Genomic DNA, 25062 nt, shown 5'->3' with positions numbered 1-25062 from the left:
TAGTTCAATTGTATAAATTAAAAAAATTAGCATCATTGTTATTAAAAGTTACATTTATAAACGAAGGTATTAAAGATCATATCAAATTATCGTGAGAGGCGCACAAAATATGCGATCTCGTTCTCTACTTTTTAGTAATGTTATTTGCTTATTTGAAGTTATGCATCATTAAGGTGGTACCCAACACCTTGACTAATATACATTTGGCTCGTTTAATTTTCATAAAATTTTGACAAAATGTTTACTTTGACCCTTTGACAAAAATATAAAAATTTCAAAAAATTTGAACCAACCACTTTATCAGAAAAATTTCGTTGGTTATATAGCAGTTTGACAAACACTAATTTTGATCATTGAGAAGCTTAATATTTCCTTAACAATACAACGTGATTAAAACGTTAAGTTGATTTTTACAGAGTTATCTCCCTGTAGTGTTAGGTACCACCTTAAACTGATTTGGTTCTATGTTGATATATATTGTTTCGTTTTGTCTTATTATAGGTAGCGTTGATAGAAACAGTTCATTCTATAGGAGTATCCATATTTGCGTTTCTTGTCCTTCCTGCATTTGATCCAGCTTCCGCTTCCGTTGTTTATTTGGTGGTTGCAGTAATGCCACCTATGATTGAATTTATAGATAAAGTTGTCGGTGATCGTGAAGGAGATGGCAATGTACATCAGTCTAGAAATCATTTGTACGGGGAAGCTTTGTTTTCGTTTTTTGGATTTTTTCTTCAAATAATTGGAATAATTTGTATTTCTATTTATATAAAAATCGATTGGTTGATTGGTATGTTCATTCTGTCTGCTGCTTTTACATCAATAAAGTATACACCTTATCGCTAATCCCGCATGACCCGAGAATCAGTCCCGCTCGAACTTTTGACGTCATACAACAATCACTTTTCCATTGTGGCGTCAGATATTTTCTATTATGACGTCATAATTTTACGGGAACTTCTGTGATGTCCAGTAATGGCGGACAAATAGCGATAAGGTGTATTGGGAGAACTTCGTTGCAATGGGAGAAAATAGTTCAAAGTTCCTTTGCAAGGTGAAATGGGAACTACATAAAGGGAGAACTAAAGTAGCGTGTCTGGTTAGTCTCTGGAAAATGGTCGTAACTTTCATTGCAGTACTTTCTATATTTTTAACCCAAGGGCATGACTTTACATCAGCTTTAACATCACTTTTTAACACAGGAATCTCGAACTTGACCACGGCATTTGGAGATCAAGAATTTGGAAACAATCCAATCTGTAACAATAATGCTCCATTTATAGTAGCTGTTATAAGCATATCGTGTGACTATCTTTGCTACAAAGCATCAAAAACTGTGTGTGTAATAAATTGTCAGCGCTTTGGATTCAGTATTCCATTAATTTTTGTGCCTATGTTAACAACCCCTACGTTAATTGGCCTGATGTTTAAACCTGAATTTTTGAGGTTCAGTTCCTGTGATTTTCTATTCTCTACCTGGTGTATAACAGATATTGATCAGTTGTTTGAAAACTGTGTTGAATTATGTATTGCATTCCTTTCACTTGTTCTCTCTATACTTTTGATTACCAGACATATATGGAAAGTCAACGGTTTCAAACATGGTGAAACAGCCAGGTAAATAATTCAATGATTTCTTCGTTTAATGTTTTTTTTGTTGTTGCTATTTTTAGATAAGAAAGGCTACATAATTTACATTCTACAGTCTTTTGTAAACATACGAAGATGATGCGTCAATCATTCTGAGTCCCATTTAATGTTATTGATTTATTTCTCTGCAATAGGAACAGGGTGTAATTATTGACTGTGTCGATGCACCAAAGTGACATATTTCGTACCCATTATATTTACTGATACATGTGATAGTCTAGATTTTTTAATTTCTTTCTAGTGTCGTTAATGACTAACAACGTACAACCTCTCAAGTGATATTTCGAAGATAATAATCGACATTTTATTAACAAAAATATATATATATATAATCTTAAGGAAATATAGATTATAATGAGATATGAACACAACGAAACCCATTATTGAACGAATCTTAAACCTTTTTCTTAGACATGCAATGCATTCAACAATTATAACAATTATAACCAAAGCGGACCGTAAAGAGTTTTCTGACATATATTTTATATTGCCTGTTTTTTTTACATGGGATATCTGTCTTACGATTCCCAAAATAAAGTTATCAACCTTACATTCATGACGAATGACCAAAATACAGTATAGCTATTCAATTGTTGTAATAAATCCGGTTCAAAAATTTATGATATACACTGTATTGCCTATGCAATGTATTTATTATAAGCTCTATTGGGTACAGTCGAGTCGAAACACTTTTGGACATCAACACTTAGTTACAAAATAAATTTAGGAAAGGAATACCACATAGCATCCATGTATTCAAAATATAAAAAATAACATGGTACAAACAGTTTACTAAAGAACGAGCAACACAAACCACACATAAAAGCTGGGGTGATCTCAAGTGCACCGGAAGTCATTTGCAATATTGTCCATTTTCTATACTAACAGGATGTTTGTTTCTAATTTTTACTGCTTACTATTTCTTGACCTGTCGCTGTTACTTAATCGGAGGAGAAATGACAAAGAATACAGTCTTATCTATTCCAAGGTATTCATTTAGAACACTTCTTTTTCTGAAGATAGTATTAATTTGGAACGCTATTCATAACAAGGAATTCTTTTGAAAACACGATTTTTCTACAATGTTATATGTAAAACGTTATCTTTATAAAAAAAAAACCAAGATATTCATTTGAAAAACTAATATCATATGTACAAGATTTTCATTTGGAACACTTTTTAAATGAGGTACTCATTTGTTATACTTATTAATCTTTACAAAGTTTCCGTTTGAAATATCATTTTGCGTAGAAGAATATTCGATTATGAATCATTCAAAGAAACAAAGATGATAAAAATGTTACATTCATATTTTTCCTTTCCTTTATTAGTTCTTGTTAACGTTGTCCGCAACATATTCAGACTGTTAAATACATATGATGTTATCCAAAGTCATAAAGGGGCCATAATATTTTTTTGAAGGATAAGTGTTCATAAGTTATTAATTTTCCATTTAACTCTAGGGTGTTGAATCAAATACCACCACCGCTATAGGGGATAACGAGAAAAACCAGCGAAAGATGGTGTATGCTTGCTGTGCAACCATGTGGCACGAGACAGCCAATGAAATGACACAACTTTTGAAGTCAATATTTCGGTAAGCTTCATTGTATATAATTCAAAATACTCTATTTGGCAAGATGGCATAACTTGCGGTGATGGTATAAACTTATTCGATGTATTTGGGATTAATTTGGTGGAGGGGTTGGACAGAGGTCATTTTTGTACGCGAAATTGTCATTTTGCAGCTGTAATAGGTCAGCTTCTTTAATTCGCGCAACAAAACGGCTCGAGTGTTAGAATATTCGTACAATACTGCCGCCTACATCTTGTTGGGAAGAGAATTCTTTGTTATCATGTTCATTGCAACAAAACTTTTTTTAAGTTCTTACTAGGCCAAAATATTCATTTGCAAAATTCACATGTCTCTTCAGGAGATTATAAACTACAAACCTAAAACATATTATAAAAAAAATCGTTATTTGGTTCAAAGGTACATTTCAACTATTCTCATTTCATCCTTTGCAGGCTGGACGCAAACCAATTCAGGAATAGCCTAAAGGCTAAACTGTCTAGTGATGAGGATGAAAGAGAAAGTTATGATCTCGAAGGTACGTTACAGGTTTTATATTTCTAAAAAAAAATTATTAACAAAACAAGCATGGAAATTTGGTTGAATTTGATGTGCATTGTTCTTCCCTAACTGAAATAAAGAAGTTTTATGAACTAGATCTTCTTCCAATTCTTAAAATTACGAAAACGTACAAAATTAGGTATCATTAGTTTGCGTGCTAATGGGAACAGGTTACTAAATATATTGATATATCTGCATTGGCGTAATCTATGTATAACTAGTAAATTATTTCAACAAAACACATAAAAACTTTTACTAAATTTCTTCGTAGATATAATGATCGGGTTTAGAAGTTTTACAATACTTATAGAAACCGTTTAACAAAAACTCCTCAAAGAAACAAAACTCATAATTTGGTAAACAAGTCTCTTGATTCGTCTGCAAACGGGATAACACATCATTATTTACGTAGTGTCTGCAATAGTTTTTAGATTAATATTTAGATACGATCCATGATAAATTCTAACTTAACGAGCACAATCAACAGAATCAACGCAAACATTGGGATGTAATATCCTGCATTGTCCTGCTTGTTATCAATCTAGATATTTGAATGTTGTGTTTTTGATAATAATACGAAATGAAAACAAATAGTCTTCAAATTTTCAAGAAGCCAAATTTTTCTTAAAATGTCCTGTACCAAATCAGGAATATGGCAGTTGTTATCAAACAGTCCGTTTCTTTGTATGTTGGCGTTTGCTTTTGTTGCAGTTCAGTGGTTCTGTTGTTTCGTTGTTTTCCTCTTATAGTTTATGTGTTTCCTCGTTTTTAGTTTGTTACCCGGATTTGTTTTCGCTTAACTGAATTATGACTATTGAACAGCGGTATACTACTGTTGCCTTTATTTGCTCAAATGTGATTTGCACTAGCTTTCAATTTGTATAATTGCCAAAAACACAGCATTCAATTCTTATGCTTACCGATCTACCAAAAAAAGAAAATATAATTAATTCACATTTGTGAATGTAAACATAAAACTATAAATACAAAACGTCGGCAAAACATTCTAGTGAGATGAAAGATTATAATTCCACGTGTAATCAGTTATAAAACGTCATTTAGCTGACATTTAAATATGAAGATGTCGCTTTCAAAGGAGATAGCTTGTAAAATATTTATCAAATTCAATCATTATTGTACCTATGAAGATGTGGTATGAGTGCGAATGAGACAACTCTCCATCCAAGTCACAATGTATAAAAAGTTAAAAATTATAGGTCAAAGTACGGCCTTCAACACGGAGCCTTGGCTCACACCGAACAGTAATCTATAAAGGGCCCCAAAATGACTACTGTAAAACAATTCAAACAGGAAAACCAACGGTTAAATCTATATAAAAGACGAGAAACGAGAAACACTTTAGAACCACACCAACAAACGACAACCACTGAACAACAGGCTCCTAACTTAGGACAGGTGCATAAAAATGCAGCGGGTTTAAACGTTTCAACAGGTGCCAACCTTAACCCTAACCTGAGACAGAAGTGCAACATTACAACATAGAAAGACACACTATAAAATATCAATTGAAATGGCTTAACTCGATCAAAAAGACATTTAAACAAAAACAAGTAAACATACACTGAACGATTAAGTTTGATCTATGACACAATATAAATATAATATGCTTATTATAGAACAATAGTGTATTGTTATATATTTTTCTCTAATTCTCATCCTTTTCCTGACCTGTTGATTATTTTGATTAAATCAATGTGTGGTTTGTTTTATCTCAGTTCTTCATCGGTCAAAATTTAATTATGACATCAAACTTTCATGCTTTAATCTGAAAATCAAGTAATTCGTTATTTAACCAATAAAACATCAGCATGTGCATGAATTGAACGCCTTTTGTAAATATTTAAGGATATTATATCATCACGTAAAAGGTATGAAAAAAGAGGGGGATGAGTTTGTGCGTGTGAGCTTTGTTTCGATTTGTCTGGCTTTTAACTATATTGGTACAAATTTCAATGATGTATATTCATTTATTCTTTCGTTAGCTCAAGTCTTCTTTGATGATGCCTTTGAACCTTTAAAACCTGGGCAACAATATCCAGAAGTCAATAGTTATGTTAAGACATTCATCAAAGTCACAGAAAAGATTTGCAGGTAATAAGTAAAATTCATTAAGGTAGGGATAAGTATCACAAGCACATCCTTTTTGCGTTACTTTTTTCTTAAAATTTCTTAATTTTGGATAATAGAACATGTAGAAATACGCATATTATATACTTAAATTGTTAATTATAGACGAGCTCGAAATGGATAAACAAAAACAAAAAGAAAACATTTTTTTATATTTATAGATAAAAAATAGAAACAAATCATATCAAAGCATTGGAAAGAGCGTACTATTGTTTGAACCCCTAGCTCCAACTAATAGAATAATTAAAACACAATAGCTTGTAAGTAATATAAGTTCTCCCAATTCAAACTACCTAGGTATATCTCTATTATTCATTTATGAGTTTTTCAAATGATTTATATATAATATAGGGAAACAAAAACAAGTATATGCACATGTCGTGCCTTTTCAGATGCTACTATAGACTAATTATTGTTAACATATGATATTGATACATGCATTTTTGTCAATAAACGTTTTACAAATAAATAAAAGAAAGATACCAAAGGGACAATCAAAAATCATAAGTCGAAGAGAAACCTACAACACCATGGCAAAAAAAAATAAAAAAAGAGCTGCAAACGATCGATACCAAAGGAATATTCAAACTCATAAGTCGAAAACAAACTGACATTGCCATGGCAAAAAACTAAAAAAGATCGAAAGACAAAAGTATCAAAAGATCAAAAACAAACAACAGACTACAAATCACTACATATATACAAACGACTGATCAACACGAACCCCAAAAAAATTTGTTCATAGCTTTTTATGTTATTGAGACTGAAACAGTCATTGAATTATATTTAATTTCATAGAAATTGATCCAATATCCACCCATTTAGGTGCGAATCATATCTCTGGCCTATATAGTGTTATCTTTTAATATAGACATTGTAAGTGATTGTCACTCTTATGATTTATCATTTTCTTTTCAGACTTGTTCATGGTACGGACATAGAGTTAGACAATAAGATGTTTAGAACTTTATCATTTTCTTTTCAGATTTGTTCATGGTACAGACATAGAGTTAGACAATGAGATGTTTAGAACTTTATCATTTTCTTTTTAGACTTGTTCATGATACAGACATAGAGTTAGACAATGAGATGTTTATAACTTTATCATTTTCTTTTTAGACTTGTTCATGGTACAGACATAGAGTTAGACAATGTGATGTTTAGAACTTTATCATTTTCTTTTCAGACTTGTTCATGGTACAGACATAGAGTTAGACAATAAGATGTTTAGAACTTTATCATTTTCTTTTAGACTTGTTCATGGTACAGGCATAGAGTTAGACAATAAGATATTTAGAACTTATCATTTTCTTTTCAGACTTGTTCATGGTACAGACATATAGTAAGACAATAAGATGTTTAGAACTTTATCTTTTCAGAATTGTTCATGGTTCAGATATAGAGTTAGACAATAAGATGTTTAGAACTTTATCATTTTCTTTTCAGACTTGTTCATGGTACAGACATAGAGTTAGACAATAAGATGTTTAGAACACCATATGGAGCAAGAATTATATGGGCTCTACCTGGAGGAAACCAAATGACTGTTCATCTGAAGGATAAGACCAAAATTCGTCATAAGAAACGATGGAGTCAGGTACACAAAAATATCATTCTTCATAATTTACTTTTAAGTAGCAGAAGAAAGAATTGAATCAGGCACAATCGAAACAACAGATTTGTTATCAATAGAACAAAGTCGTACAATCAAGAATCTTTCAGAAAACAATACACAAATACTTTAAAGCAAAAGGACGACATTATTTCTTTTGTATTTCTGTTTGATATTCTTCAGAATTAACTTTGTTTAATAATCGATTGATGACCCACGTTATACAGACTTTTGCAATCGAGTGGTAACTGCAAAATAACTATATAATACTTATGTTTCCATTCTAATAAAAGTAGTAAAAGAAGGTATGGTTTATATGTCAATGAGACAGTCACATAAAGTCACACAAACAAGCTTCAGCAATAGGCAGGTATCGAAAAACTGAGTCCATCTGTCACGGAACAGAAGTTCCTTCATAATATAAGTTCCGAAAAGAAAAAATATTCTGGAATATTATTTCCACAGGAATAGATTTTACAGTATATGTTCCTAACGGAATAAATGGTAAAGAATATTTGTTCCAACAGGAATAGATATTATGACATTGTTTATAACAAAGTTTCCAGTGGAACTTCTGTTAGGCGGAACAAATATACATTTACACATCTATGAATCAATGTTTGATCTTCCAATGTATACATTAAATAACAAAGATATCCCATCAACAACAAATTCTCCAAATAACAAACAACATTACGATATGACACAATACAACCACTGACTATGTTCTGGGCTTTAAACAGGCACATAAATATATGGTTAGTTTAAACTTATTTATTAAGATTTCAAAAGAGAGGCGAAAGATATCAAAAGGACATTCATACTCATAATGCTCCCCTTTCACTTTCGATCAGTGGACTAAAAAGTAAAATCACAAAAATACTAAACTCCGAGGAAAATTCAAAAAGGAAAGTCCCCAATTAAATGGCAAAATCAAAAAAACAAACACATCAAACGAATGGATAACAACTGTCATATTCCTGACTTTGTACAGGCATTTTCTTATGTAGAAAATGGTGGATAAAATCTGGTTTTAAAGCTAGCTAAACCTCTCACTTGTATGACAATTGCATCAAATTCCATTATATTGACAACGATGTGTGCACAAAACACACAGACACAATAGGTAAAAATTTCACAAATAGGGGTACAACAGCAACACGAACTCCACCAAAAACTGGGGATGATCTCAGGTGCTCCGGAAGGGTAAGCAGATTCTGCTCCACATGTGGCACCCGTCGTGCTGGGTTTATAAGAAGATACACCAAAAAGATCAGGAAAACATGTAAATCTAAATTTACTATATAATGATTATAGATAACAAAACACTAAAAGACATAAACAATTACAACCTCATCAGGAGATCGACTTCCAGAATTTTTAACTTGTATGACAACTTTGATGCCCAAAGATCTTAGAGCCGAGTGAACCAACTCTCGCAAAATAACATTTTTAAAATCCAGAAAAGAGCTTCGGACAAACGACATTTTTGTTTTATTTCATTTACAACAAAGATTCAATAATGTTTTTTTTTAATCGTGGAAGCAATCAGGAATGTTTCAACTTAATGACATCTGCAATGTGAAAATAATTTAAAGCGACAACTAGTCAAGTGTTATTTTAAATAATCAATCAATCGAAAGGAAATGTCTGTAATTAAATAGTGAAAGGTATTTGTGATTGTCAAGATTGTAATAATACTTTTATAACCTTCGATAGGGGAATTCGTAATATTGGCAAATGAAATCTTACAATTAAAATTTCGTCCAATTAGAAACGTTACTTGATAGTAAATTTGAATAATCAACAATATTATAATAATGCAATAAAATTTGTTTACAATCGTACTAAAGAGTCTTTTGTCGGACAACTAATGATGCTTATTGTCAGAAGAGATTTTTTCAGTTGTTCTATATAGTTTATTGAATATAAACTTGCTCACATTTGTCTTCAAATCATATGTACTGCTAATCATGCTAATTGTATAGCAAATCTCCGTCAACAGTATCTATATGAAAGATAAGTATCAATGACGGAATAACTAAACATTTTAAAAGACATGTAAAAACAATTTCACTAGATACTTTGTGTCTTTTATCGTAAATACGAGTATCATATTTGTTTTACACTACTAATCAAATTGATACGTATTGGTAAGATTCTTTTGCACAAAAAGAAATATGTTAACGTCACGGTCTGGAATTTGCATTCACATATCCTTTTATTTTTATGTTAACTTGCAACCAATGACACTGTCAATTTTAATTTTTATGAAGAAATCATTTCACCGGAATTTTTAGAAATCGGTAGCATATCACTTTTTGTACTTGTTTTTAGATCAACGTACTTTTGTAAAACGTATGTTACAGTATGAATATGTTAAATCATAAGAGTAAATAATGATACAAATATGTGTTCAAATACAGAACGTTTATTTATTCTATTTACACAGGTCATGTATATGTATTATATTTTACAATGGTGTATAACACAAAAGTATGGTGAGCTAGGGAGACAAGCAGCATTGGAAAAAACTTACCTCTTGGTTTTAGATGGGGACGTCGGTTTTGAACCGGAAGCTGTTATTAGTTTGAGCAGCTTGTGGAAGGATTCATCCTATTGGATCAGGTAATTCATTTTTCCTTCAATTTTAAAGAAAACAATTATTTTAATGTTTTTCATAATTTGATTGTTTAAAGTTATTAAAGCCGGGTAAAGCATATTTGGCGTCACAATAAGAGTTGAAGATACGAAGGAGACATTCAAAAGTTGAAGATACGAAGGAGACATTCAAAAGTTGAAGACAAACAACTGACAACGGCATGGCAAAGCACTTCATAGAAAACTAAAGACTTGGCGATATTATAAACACAAGACTTCTAGGTTTATTTAGATGTAATGGGCTTTTTTGTGAAGAGATGAACAGGGGGATACATGCACAGGGGAGACACACTTTGTTTCATAATTAATGGATGGTTTGTTTGTTCTGATTTCAACATCAGTTGAAAATAAATTCTGACCGAAAATTTCTCTGCTGTTATCATATCTTTGCATTTTGACGACTTGAAAAAAGGCAGTTATATCTCGTGACGTTAATTTGAGAAAAAAACATTCCAAACACTACAAAAACCAACTGTCTACATTGCCAACATATAGTGTGCAAATCGTTATCACAAAAATATCTGCAATCGGATATATTTCAATTCAATATCGTATTCTACTCGATTAATGTTGGGAGAAAACCCGACATATCCCTTTGTTTAATACAAGGTGTGTATTTGTATTATATAATAAAAACGGTACTTTTCCGCTTTTACTTTATTAATGAAAATCAACATGGATATTTCTTTAAGGACCAATGGTATGGTATCAGAAGTTTGAATATGCGATCAGTCACTGGTTACAAAAAGCAACCGAACATGTGCTTGGTTGCGTTCTTTGCAGTCCTGGATGTTTTAGTCTGTTCAGGGGTTCTGCTCTTATGCACCCAGAGGTTTTAGAAAAGTACACTAACGTTGCAGAAGAAGCACAACAATATGTTCAATATGATCAAGGTATTACGACTTTCTCAATCTTGTAATTTGTAAATAATTTGTATGTCCCTTTAGTATCCTTCGCCTCTCTTTTGTTATAGAAAATAGTATTAAAAACAATCCTTCGAAATTTTTGGATAAGAAGACACAAAAGAATGAGACATATGTCATACTTTTGGGGCTATTATATATATAATTATGTATTTTTATTTCAATTCAATAGCAAAAATATATAGAAACACAACAAGTTAGTTTGCATCTAGATGTATGCCATATATTAAGATTCGGGTGGTAATCCCGACAAAACAATGGGATTACTATATCTGTTGGTTTTGGGTCTTACTGGAAAAAATGTAAGATCTATATACATAAGTCGGACCTATATTATGTCTTCGTATTGCCCATACCGTGGCCGTTCTTGTTAATTTTTTCCTGTCATTGTATGACAACCTTTATTTCAGTTAAACACCTCTGCAATCAAAATATTTTATGAGCTTCACAAACATTTTTGATTGCAGAAGTGTTTAACTGAAATAAGGGTCGTCATACAATGACAAGTAAAAATTAATTAAATAAATTGATTATATCAGGCTTGTAACCTTAAGGGGTTTTCAGCGTTCCTGATGAAAGTTTATCCATATAAGCTCTTTGGACATGAAATGTGTAAAGTATATTTTTCACTTAGTACTCCAGTCGAGCATTTCTTCTAATTGATAATCGTCAGATGCGCTCAAATCAGACCAGTTGGAAGGTTAAATCAAATTCTGAACCAGAGAATCGTACATATTCTGACAAACCTGACTAATGCTATCTATGTCTGGGTGTGTAAAAGCCTTATGAAAATTGTGGAATTAACCATTTTTGGTGTGTAAAAATGCTTTGGATGTTTTAGATAAATTTCGTGCTTTTGATGGTCATTTTGATTCGGGTGACAGTTTTGACTTTTCGACTTTTTAAACTACACTTCCACACAATCTTATCAAACAACAGTTTTCTTCTTAATTATATGGTCATGTGATAAATCTGCAAAAAGTAATATAACAAAAGAACCGAATTCAAGTAAAATTCAAAACGGATGGCAAAATTAAAAGTTCAAACACATCAAACGAATGGAAAACAACTATCATAATCCTGACTTGGCACAGGTATTTTCTTATGTAGAAAATGGTGGATTAAACCTGGTTTTATAGCTAGCTAAACCTCTTACTTGTATGACAGTGGCGTAAAATTCCATTACATTGACAACAATTTGTGAGCAAAACAAACAGACATAATAGGTTAAAATGTCAAAAAGTGGGGTACAGCAGTCAACATTGTGTTATTATCTTAATCACTATAAAACAAACAACTATGTCAACAAACAAAAACAAAACGGCATGTAGACACTCTATAGACAAAGCACATCGGCAAAAATGAAAGACAAGAATACAAATAAACGACAATAGCACGATAACACAACGGCGGGGTCTATAAATACCGAGTCATTCCAAAAGGTTATTACCAAACATGGGACTAAACAGTAAATGTTAAAAATATACAAAGACAAATAGAAAGAACACTATCAAACGTAATTAAGATGATAAACAACGTCAGTACAATGTACCTAGAATCTATACCTCAAAACCATCATCTATTATTCGTGAAGTTGATACTGAATATTTATCAACAAGGTCTTGGTATCTATCGATGAACTTTTTTTAAAAAAGGACGAGACGTTCTTTGACATAAACCTGGTTCATCAACTTTCAGCTCAGACACTGCTGACGTTTTATCAATTCTGATAAGCAGCTGTAAGCTCTTGAATACCGAATATGTTGGGAAATGTATATCCAATATGCAGGTTATGTTGATATATTACTGCTAAGGTGGGGGAAATTTATAATTTCAAATTGAAATCGTTTCGTTTGTCATAAATTCTGGTACTGAGATGACTGCGTATGTCAAATTTGAGGTATACGTCTTACATTGAAGCGGGGGAAGGCGTGTCTGTTGTTTCTGCAAATGTGTTTACTGCAACTCATATAAGGACTTTTCTGAAATGAGAAAAGTAAATATGCTAGATATACATTTTCTTTTGTACTTACTGGAGGTGTGATGAGATGATCAAAGCAGTAAATTTTCTCCTCGAAACATTTATGTACGTTTCGGCAATAAAGTTTATGGTATTCCAATGGGTATCAATTGTGCCGATTACAGACTTGTTCCTGTACTGTTATGAATCACAGTTTATGGCCAAACTCAGTAAAGATGCGTTTAAATTATATTTAGTTGATATATTCAACAACACTTACCGCTATCTTGATGATATTTTTTCCTTGAATAGCCAAGAATTCTATAAACATACTGCCGAAACTTACTTAAAGTCAATCAAATATTATCAACAATAACTTTCCTTTCCTATATTTAGATATTTTAGTTTTACAGCAGAAACTCTACACAAAAGGGACGATTTTTCTTTCTATATTGTTAATTTTCTTTTTTGGACGGTGATGTTCCTTTGGCACCGTCTTACGGTGTTTATATATCCCAACTCGTTCGCTATGCCCGTGTCTCTAATTACGTTTTTCATTTTAATGAGCGTAATCTATAAATTCCTGGTAAATTATTAAGTTAGGGATTTCGTTACCACAAATTACTTAAAACCTTTACTTAATTCTTCTTTTATAGATACAAAGCTTTGGTTTACAAATTTTACTGTTCACGTAAAAAACTTATTTCAAACAGAATAGCACATCCTAATTTTTACGGTGATGTTGTTTACGGAGCCCGGAAATTTAGATACGATCCGGGTAAAGCTATCAATCCTTTAAATACACTTATTCTAAAAGTGTACCAATTCAACACGATAACAATATCTTTGAATATTGTTTTTATTGGCACAAATATTGCTTTTGTTATCAGTGAATTAATACCATGTTAAATATTATTATTATATACATATGCTCTTTCACGGTACTACAATATGTGAATACCTATATTTTGGCATTGAACAAGGTCGTTTTTTTCTCTGACTGTTAATGACGTTTTTCATTAAATCCATTGGATGTTGGATGTGTACTGATTGATATTTAAATCCTAGATACTTGATTTTTTAATTAGTTGTTTTTTGGCTTTGAACTAATTGTAAGTAATTGTGGGTACTCTCAGATCTGTACTTTGAGTCTTTTTGTTGTTATGGTTGTATACCCTGCAACGTTCGGTCTGTGTTTTTGTTGGATGTTTTTCTACTTTGTATCGATCTGATGAGTTAAGCCCTTTTCAACTCATTTTTTCAAGTATGTTCTTATGTTGTGCTGTAACACCATTGTCCCAGATTAGGGAAAGGTTGAGCGCTCACAAACTTGTTTAACCACCGCCACATTCTGTATGTGCCTGTCCCAAGTCAGGAGCTTGTAGTTCAGTGGTTGTCGTTGGTTAAACTGAATTGTTATCAATTGGACCGTTAGTTTTCTCAATTGAATTGTTTCATATGTTTAATGCCGGGGTCTTTTATAGCCGACTATACGGAATGGGTTTTGTTTTTCATTGTTGAAGGCCGTACGGTTGCATAGAGTTACTACATTCACTTCATTTGAACTTTGGTGGATAGTTGTCTCATTGGCAATTATACCACATCTACTTATCTTTATATTCGTATCTTTAATGATGCTTACGTTTTGTTTAACTGTCTTTTTACCGCAAATGGGTTTTAACTGTATGCATATTAATAAAGAGGTATTGTCGTGACGCTAAACACTCGTTTCTTGAACATAATACTCATAGTACTCATTAGTGGCGCTCAAATCAAAACAGCTGAAAAGCAAAATTAATCACGGGATTTAAGAGCCTTAAAACCAAATGTTGTTCTTCATCTGGCTAAGTCTATTTCTGCCTATGTGTTTAAAAACCTAAAAGTTTAGTTGAAATAACTAAGTTTTTAGCAGAAATACTATGATGTTCAAGAAACAGTTCACCAGTAGTTTCATAAACTTACACCTAACATATTGATTAAAAATGTTCAAACACAAAAGGGATGTAAAGACTCTTACCTTCTGGAAACAAAATTCTTAACCTCCCTTTCACTCTTGTGCACCATCCCCATACTATTATAGTCCCGCTGTTCTTGTTATAACTGGAGACGGAGGCATCGTTAACACTGAACAACTTAGATTAACTGGATGAAAAACCTCATATTTCTAATATATACAGTTGAAGACTGTACAAGACACTGGATCAATATTGACACAGTTAAACGATTTCAAATAAAAATATAGAACAAACAATTCTCTACTTTCCAATTGTCTATTTCCCATTTCTCAGTAGTAACATAATATTTGCTCTGCGTATGGTGTCTTCATATCTCGGTTAATACGTTACGTGTATGCATGTTTACAGAATATATACCTCGTTAATAGCGGTGTGTTCCTTACACAAAACCTGCTCTAACAGAATTATCAGGAAGAACAACTAACATCGACACTTCGGTCTCTTGAATTCAGTTCACCTTAACAATTTTCGATGGGGACGGCTATTGTGTGTGACTTCGGTTTCCGTTGGTACATGTGCCTCTAGAGCAAATTGTTATAAACTGACGATTATGTAGCCATGTAATTTATACATGTATGTGAATATGTATTCTTGAAAGAGGCAATAAGATGAAGGTCACGTGAACTTCATTTCACAGTTATCCGACTTTGCTGAAGATTCTAATGTGTATACATATACGCCTGGATACAGTTTAAAGGTACTAAGAAACCCATATCTTGCTGTAATTATGATATTTGTAGTAAGAGAACCTCTCACAGAATGTATGTCATAGCGTCACGCATTTAACGCTTCATTGAATTTTTAATGAATTTTTAACGAGTTAATTTCTAAGATGGTTAATAGACTGTATACATTGAACAATTGCATGGAGAAAAGTACCACAGGTATCCTTTGAATGACCAATTTATCCTACAATAAAACGTTTGTGTAGGTTATATCAAACGTGATGTCTGTTCAACTCTCAAAATACTAATAGAGATACAGAAACTAGTGTGAAGATGTATGTAGTCTTGAATAGTTTTTTATTCGATCGTCACTGAGTCTTGAGTAGACGAAACGTGCGTCTGACGTACACAATTTAATATTGTTTATTAGTATACAATATATCAATTTTACTTATATTCCATGAACTTAATATCAAGTTTTTCATCCGAATTACAATGACGTTCCTTAATACTGCATGACTTACCCTGATAGCTTTAACATAGCATCAGCCTCCCTATCCCATAAATATCAACTAGTATATTATTTTAACTTTATTGGCTTCATTGTTTTGTCTCAGTGTTATAATGAGATTAAATATTATTGATTAATTTCTTAGCCATTCGTTACAGTATTTGATTCTGCAAATTTGACAGAACGAATTAAAAAGCAATTTATTCGCGTAACAAGGAACTATCAATAATTCAAACAGAGCACAATTACATAAATTATTGGCAAATACTCAGACACTGCCCATTGTTATTCCGTTGAACTAATAATTTTCTAGGTGAAGATCGATGGTTATGCATGTTACTGCTAAAACAAGGCTGGAAAGTAGAGTACTGCGCAGAATCAGATGCGGATACCTTTGCACCGGAAGGATTTTATGAATTTTACAACCAACGTCGCAGATGGACACCTTCAACTATGGCAAACATTCTTGATATCATACTTGACTGGAAAAAGGTCACCAAAAACAATGAGGATATTTCTGTTCTGTACATTGTGTACCAGCTGTTTTTGTTTGTATCAACGTTATTAACACCAGGAACAATATTTATGATAATCTTAGGTGCAATAATTGTTGGGTTTAACTCAATACCACCATGGTTGTCTCTCATCCTGAATTTGATACCTGTCGGATTATTTCTACTGATGACTCTTTATGCGTCTTCTCAAACACAGGTTTGTTACACGAAAACATTTGTCTGAAATTTGTGCTTCGCATTCGTTATGAGCATTATCTTTTTACATGCAAATTAAATTCGTTTTGTAATACACTTCTCGAGATACCTTCAATGATGGTATCGTGGTAATATGCTCGCTACTAATACAGGATGTCGTTGGTTTGATCCCCGGGTTGAGTGAACCAACGAAATTCACATTTAACAGCTTCTCCATTAAGTAAATAATATTCAGGCTTTAAAGCATAGACTGGTAGACTCAGAGACAGCACAATATGTCTAGGTAAGAATACATGTTCTATATTCATATAAAAAAAACATCTATGAAATCGTTTATGCAATTTGCAGCCAACAGATAATTTTTGACACCCGCAATTTACTCGGAATGGTAAAAAATATACCTACGTTTCGAATTTCGTTAAAAATCATAACACAAAAAGATGATTCAAAAACTTTTGTGATTTTGTTTTTATTAAAGCTCATTTTTTGCAGCAAATTAAACACCACTTTTCAATTTACAATTCCATAATACACCTGATGTAATCTCTTTCAAGTCCTTGAAACTTGAACTTTAAAAATTTGCGCTGTTCTTTTAAAGGATACTATTTTTTATCGATTCATCGAAAATTTTATCTTGTGAATTACTTTGGTATTCTCTATTATATCTAAATATAAATTGTTGTTGAAATCCTAGCGCATACAGATGAAAATCATCATTTGTTGATTTGTAAATAAAAACTAATTGTTATCATATTTTTCACTAATTTTCACATGCCGCAAATTTAAAATGCCCGGAATCAATTACCATTTGCCATTGAAATCTTAGCTCAAAATGATATATCTCAAAATTTGTTAAGTCTTAAGCAAACAAATGTATCCCCTCTGTTTTTACCAACTAGATAGCATGATAATATACTGGATTTTATCAAGAAAACATAAGTCCCATTCAAAAATATAGAAGCTTTCGTAAAAATTTTGAATAAATATTGTATTTTTTTACAGTAAGCTTTTAAGTGTCCTTTTTTAATTGTTTAATGCGAATTTTTAAAACATTACAGATAATTTATCAATTAAATTTATTCGGATATCATATATTGACAATGATGTTACAAAATCGAATACTTTATTATGATATATTTATTTGAAACGTCACTTGACTAATGGTCCCTTTTTTTCTAAAAACAATTCACAGCTTCAGTTAGCCGCTGTTTTATCCTCTCTTTACGTTATTGTGATGATGATTGTACTGATTGGTGTAGTTAAAGATGCTATAGAGGAAGGGTTTCGTTCAATGACTACTATTTTCATCATATTTGTAGCAGTTGTATTCGTGGTATCGGCTATATTCCATCCAAAGGTATGCAAGTCTTTAGTATAGTTTTACTTATCTTAAAATGGAATGAGTGAAGAAACATTAAAAGGAAAAAAAATAAGTTTCAGTGTATGGTGTAGTCCTTCACACTATATGTCTTTTTATTATGTCTATTTTTGTATTTCTGATAGCTTATCTCTACAACCAATTGGTCTATTTCACTGCTGGTGAAGGATGGTGAATTTTCGTCCCCGATGGTATCACCTGCCAAGTATTCAACACTGTTTTTTGTGCTTACATGGAATATCATTGATTATGTTCGTTTTCTAGATTTTTACTGTTTATAAAATGTTGAATTATTAGAAATGACTTGACTGTGGTTATTCCACACCAGTTCATTAGAATCTGTATGCAATTGCACAGTTTTATTTCATAAAACAAACTGCAATCTGGCCATAATATTGAATGATCTGCAATAGGTAGCAGCAACACTTTAATACTATCAGGTCATAGTAACATGATTAGAAATTACAAAATATTTATTTATTCTTGAATAGTAACACATTGATAACTGGTTTAAAACATGTTTCGATATCATAACAGGAAATTCTCTGTATCATACCTGGGCTATTATATTTTGTGGCTATACCATCGATGTCCATGTTGATGTTTCTGTATTCGATTGGTAATCTTCACGTAGTATCATGGGGCACAAGGGAAATCAAACAGACGTCTGACGACACGAAACTAGAGAGAAAACATATACCAGAAAAAGAAGAAAAGGGATTGTTTTGTTCAGTAGGAAGATTTTTCAGGTATGTCTACATATCATTCTGTATTAAGATCATTTGAACGTCAACATAAACTGTCATGATCGTAAATGATAGATTGATATTTCATCAAAAACGTACAAATAACAAGAAGGATGTCACTGGTTAAGCGGTAAGTAGTGATACATCAATAACACCTGAATCAATTGAACGGTGAATTATGTTTACTCTGTATTGTTTTAAGGACTGTTTTTTGCCTTCTTCATTGCCTTTCCTTCTTTTTGTACGATTTGTTATTTTTTTTTTCTTTTTATATAATCATGTTGTTTACCTTTTATATCTTCTTTTAAATTGCATTAGCATGGCGATAAATTTAGACTTCATATCGGTTTAAGATTATCATCTAAAATGAAACAATATTAACGGTACCAATTTAACTGATTAAGACACGCATTTCGACAATTAATAAGTCTTCAGTGATGTTCGAGGCGAAACTATTTTAATGGTGAAAAGGGCTACTATCTTTTCAGGTTTAATGTCAATTTGTTTTGTGGTGTTATATTGACTTTATCGTGTATATTGCTCTTCAAGGTTTTGTGCATATGAATTTGTTAAAACTGGTTCCATGTACCTTACATTTTTGAAATGCGATTATGGTGCAGAATATACGGTTTAATATCATGTAAATATGCATTTAAAGTTTCATCCATTTTCATCTTGAACCATGGAAATATTTGTTCCTCTACGTTTCTTCTTTTCTTATTCATCCCCACTATTTGTCCTTCTAAGTTTTCGAAAATGATTGGGCCAATATCAATGAAACCTTACAGTAACGATAACAGCCATATGTAGATGTGCACTATATTTTCGAATTTTCCCAATGGCCACCATAATAATGGAAACCTGAATAAGGTTAAAATGTAAAAAACAAATGCTCGAAACTTATTGAAATTTTACATAAATTTGTTCTGCATGCATGTGTAGTTGGAAAAGAAAAAAATACACAATGGTAATCATCAATTTATTTATTGACATTTTAATGTCAGTCCGAACGACTTTCGGGTGACATATTGCAATTCCTTTGGTTTTTGCTATTATGTCACCCAGCGGACGTCGGATGACACAATTCCTCCTTACGTTTACTTTTTCGTGCATAATCATTCATATTCTTCCATAAAATTTTCAGCTCACTTTCTCGGAGATTATTAAACTCATCTTGAAGAACCTTAACTATAAAAAAAACAAACATGTGTAGATATGCATTTTGAACTTGGTAGTCAGACAATAATCGCCGTTACTATGGAAACTGCAAAAAAAAATCTGAAATGTTAAGACCAAACGAAATCAAACTTTATAGATATATTGCTAGACTTGTGTAGATGTTAAAACCTTATTTTAAATTTCAAAATGGCAACCATTGCTATGCAGACTTAGAATTATATAAAACCCAATGGAAAAACTTATATGCATTTCAGTAGCAATTTCTTAAAGATTACTAGACCAATCCCAAAGGAATTTAAAGAATATAATATTCATAACGAATTTTAAAAAAAAACACAAAACATATGTTCAAACTAATCTAGACGTTACCATGAAAACAGTGATTTTTGTTTTTAAATGTTCCCAAATTATTTCATGATGACTTTCGTTTACTATTTGCATACAAACAACCTAGCAACAGAAATGTTGACTAGCAACGGTTCAAAAATGGGTGTTTTCCCCCTCTGGTGTGTGAATTTAGCAGTTGTTTGAAGATTTTTCTTGTCCATATGGTGTTGCATTCCAATATACTATCATAGTCATCATTATTCTTTTTAACAATACCGTATTGAGCATAGCAACACAAATGTTGCATAGCAACTGTTAAAAAATGTTTGAATTAAAGACAACTACAAATCAATTAGTCGTTTTATTGAACAAATTAAATTGACTGCAATGCAGATTGTCTATTTATAAACAACTATTAGTTAGAAATGAAAATCAGATCAATTGTAGTTCACTTAATGTTCATCAACAAGTAAGCTATATAACAAGTGCATAGCAACCGTTTAATAATGGGTTCTTTATGTTATCTGAAGTATGAATCTAGTAATTTTGGTAGGAATATACTTCCTCATATGGTGTTACACTATAATATACATCTAGATTATCATTTATCTTGTTTTGACGAATTCCATATCGAGCATAGAAACACACATGTTGCTTAGCAACAGCAAACATTTTATTTTTTTTAAATTAAAGACAACAACAACACCTAGGTGTCAATGTGCAGGTCTTTTCATGAAAACAAGAATATAAAGGATTTACTAATTAGGGATGGGTTTAAGGTATAGAACCACTAATTCAGGCCAGGTCGGAAATAACATACAAGAAAGTAGTACACATTTCAAACAAAATAGTTCCTACACATAGCTGTATCTTTGTCAATATTAGGAATATTTTGGTTGTTTTAATAAAGAAGTATATGAAATTTTAATAGGAGGGCTCATTTGGCCTGTTGTTCAGATCAGAAGTTCCTGTTTTTGTACTATCAAACTTCCGGGAACCAGTACGCTCTAATATGTTAATGAAATGAAAGAGAGGTGGCTTGTACCACAAACAGAGCTCGTCTTGAATAAAATGTCTAATCTAGGCAATTTAATATTGAAATGATGTAGGGGTGAGGATATGAATGTGATCCCTGGGAACAAAACATATGGTGAATTAGAAATGACTTATCATGACTTATCAAGGCAATGGTTTGGGATATAAACCATTTTGGAGATAATTAACTATTCATTATATATCGGGGATTTGACCCCAAGGAATAAATCCTTCGGTGCAGTAAAACGGAAAGAATATATGTGGTTTTTGGGTTGGACATATAAGACTCAATTATTTTACCTCGAAAGTCAAAGGTCAAGAACAAAACATCAATTATTTTGACCTTGAAATCAAAAGTAAAAGTCAAAATGAAATTTGACTGATATGATATATCATGGTTATACACTTTATGCCAAAAATCATAAGTCAATGTCAAAAAATGAATAAGTGTCGGCCCGGACAAGTGTGTATTAGAATAGAATCCAGAAGAAGAAAAAGAATACTCAAGTTAAACATAATGTCTCCATTCATTTCTTCTTGGAAGCCAGGGAAACATGATAAAGAAAAGTGAGAATTGAGTACCTAATAAACTGCTGTTTCTTTCACGATGAAATGAAATATGTAACGTTTTTTTTTGTATCTGTAATTATGATGTGGATACTGGTGATGACGAAAATGGTTTCTCTTTCCTGTCATTGTCGAATGATTTGTGAAATATCATGTAATAGTGGAGTGACAAATCAAGAAAAAGGTGCTTATTTTACGACTTTAATGGACCGGCATAACTGCAGGCTAAAATTGATTTTTTTGCAAAGCCAATACCTTAATCTAACTTTTTTACCCGGTCGTAGCCTTTTTCTGCGGTGCAGTTTTTATAAAATGGAAAGAAAAACGACATCTTGATTTTGTTTCAAAACTCAACATGAGAAACAATTTGACTTTTGTTGCTTTTCTTTGGTCCTTTAACATATGATTTTGCATTTTATAAAGAGATAAAGTGTTTATTCATATTGTAAAACTAGAATTCCTTTTATTTGTCCTTAGTTTTGTCCATTTTCAATCAGTTTAAAGAATGCGCACTCTGTATTATTTTAACGAAGTGGTTACAACATTTGTAAATTTAGATTACATCGATAATTTCCAGATTTTCCGAATTAGAAAGTAATAAAACCTCATTTTCTAAATAGTAAAATAACAAAAAAACCGAACTCCGAGGAAAATTCTAAACGGAAAGTCCCTAAGCAAATGGCAAAATCAAAAGCTCAAACACATCAAACGAATGGATAACAACAGTCATATTCCTGATTTTAAAGTTATGAAACTACTCCAACTCGGTATTTCACTTTTATGACGATTTTTAACTATTGTTGACTATTGTATTATGATTCAATGAATTTCCGGATTCAAATTCCTAACCGATACGAAGTAAAATTACTTTTTATTGACAAATCGCTTCAATAGTACATCATAGTATTGTTCGTAGTTGTGCCATTTAATTATTTTTGAATTGATCTTTTTGCATCAGAGGTTTATCGTACATTGTTTTGATAAGTTTATGACTTATCAATTTTGCGTTAAAAAGTCTTTTCTAATTAAAAATCAAATTTGTGCGAATAGGTTTTATTCCGGGAATATGTCTACTTTTAGAAGTCCACTGAAGCTTACTTCTTCGCGAGCAAAAATAAGCCGCTTCAAACAACTGGAAATCTTTGCATTATATGTCAGATTTCAACAAGTGAAAAAACTCTCCTCTCTAACTGCAAAAGGAAAACGAACCCTTATTAATGCAAGAAAAGATGATGTCACGGTACGGCAGACTCCCCGATGACTATAGTTCACTTGATAATGTTCATAAGTTAAAGTTGAAATATCACAAATCCTGTTACAAATCCTACACTAGCAGGGTAAATTTAGAAAAGTTTCTACAGCCTGATATTTTAGATGATCATGCGGACACTTTCAATAAAGATAATCAACCATGTTGTTCCCAGTCTGTTCAGACAAGATCAATGTCATCGCTTTTTGACTGGACTGCTTGCATTTTCTGTAAGCACAAATCAAGCAAGTGCGACAAATAGTTACGTCACATAGAACCTGACGAAAGACTTTAAAAATTATAGAATTAGCTGACAAGAATTTAAAACCAAAGCTCTTTACCACAGGGCTTGCATTGCTAATGTTTTACTTAGCATTCTGAAGAAGAATTAGAGTTGGATATTTCTGAACACGATAAGGCTTTTCGTTGCCTAGTAAGTTACATGAACGAAAACTTGCTTCTTCACAAAAAAGCCTTTTTAATGTCTTTTCTGTTGGAAAAATTCTGTTTCCTTCTACCTCATAAATTGAAAACTAAGTACACTTCTGCCAAACTATAGCGTATCTCAGAAAAACATTATTGGAAATCAATTGTTATTCAGGCACAGAAGGGTCAAGGCAGATCTAGTATAGTATTCAGTAGTTCAATCACAATTTCTGAAGCCATCCAAGCAGCTAGCCATTTAAAATCTGAATTGAAACTATCAGAAATTGGAACAGAAGTTGAGACAGCAACTTTAAATGAAGACCAGACATTGCACGCAGCCGCTTCAATGCTTCGTAGTCAAATGCAGTCCTTAAAAATATCAAATGAAACTTACCCAACACCATATGAAATATCTTTGGCATATTCAACACAACACACTCCTTACTTGGACAGGCTTTTACAAAAGGCTATCAGAGGTTAAATCAGAATTTTCGTTTGTAGCCTATGCTCCGGTCATAGATGCCACACCTAGCGACATGGCAACAGTATTTACAACTATGAAACAATGTTTAGACATGTTCAAAACGTACTGGTCAACAATATGCTGTGCAAACGTTTGAATAGCAATTGTATGCTGTTGCACAACAAGTGAAATGGTCTATGCCAGACGTTTTTCAATCACAGATTATAAGACTCAGAAGATTTCATGGGCTTTCCTGTTTTATAGCAACATTTGGTAAGTTATGGGCATCAACTGGGCTTTATGACTTACTTGTTGACTCTGGCATTTATTGCATTAATACAATAGGTTAGATGCTTGTTGACAACCAGTTTTATCGTGGTGTTCAAGGATTAACCCTAACCCTAGCCACCACAAAGGATGCTAATCTTCTGAGAATTCCCCCATGTGAAAACTCGATTTTACAGCACTTTCTACGTGCAATGCTTCAAACGCAAGTTTGGATGAATTCTCATATTGCTAAACCATCGATCAGACTTCCCAAAGACTCTGGTTAGCAAGAGGGTAAAACGGTTTGAGGGACCTATGCCAACAATATTCCTTCAAGACCTTGTTTGTACGTGCAAGGGTAAACAGCTTGAAATTAAAACTGTTTATGCAACCAACAGAATTTGGCGTGTACCAGTATTTGTTTATGTGAAGGATC

The 25062-nt window shown here is 32.2% G+C and overlaps 1 pseudogene; it reads left to right on the top strand.

Moving 5' to 3' along the window:
- The first annotated feature begins 612 nt into the window (after nucleotides 1-612).
- Nucleotides 613-24102, top strand: LOC127718698 (chitin synthase chs-2-like; annotated as a pseudogene).
- The last annotated feature ends 960 nt before the right edge of the window (nucleotides 24103-25062 follow it).

Source organism: Mytilus californianus, unplaced genomic scaffold, assembly GCF_021869535.1.
Source record: "Mytilus californianus isolate M0D057914Y unplaced genomic scaffold, xbMytCali1.0.p SCAF_10, whole genome shotgun sequence".
Classification (NCBI taxonomy): domain Eukaryota; kingdom Metazoa; phylum Mollusca; class Bivalvia; order Mytilida; family Mytilidae; genus Mytilus; species Mytilus californianus.
This window is presented reverse-complemented; position numbering and strand designations above follow the sequence as displayed.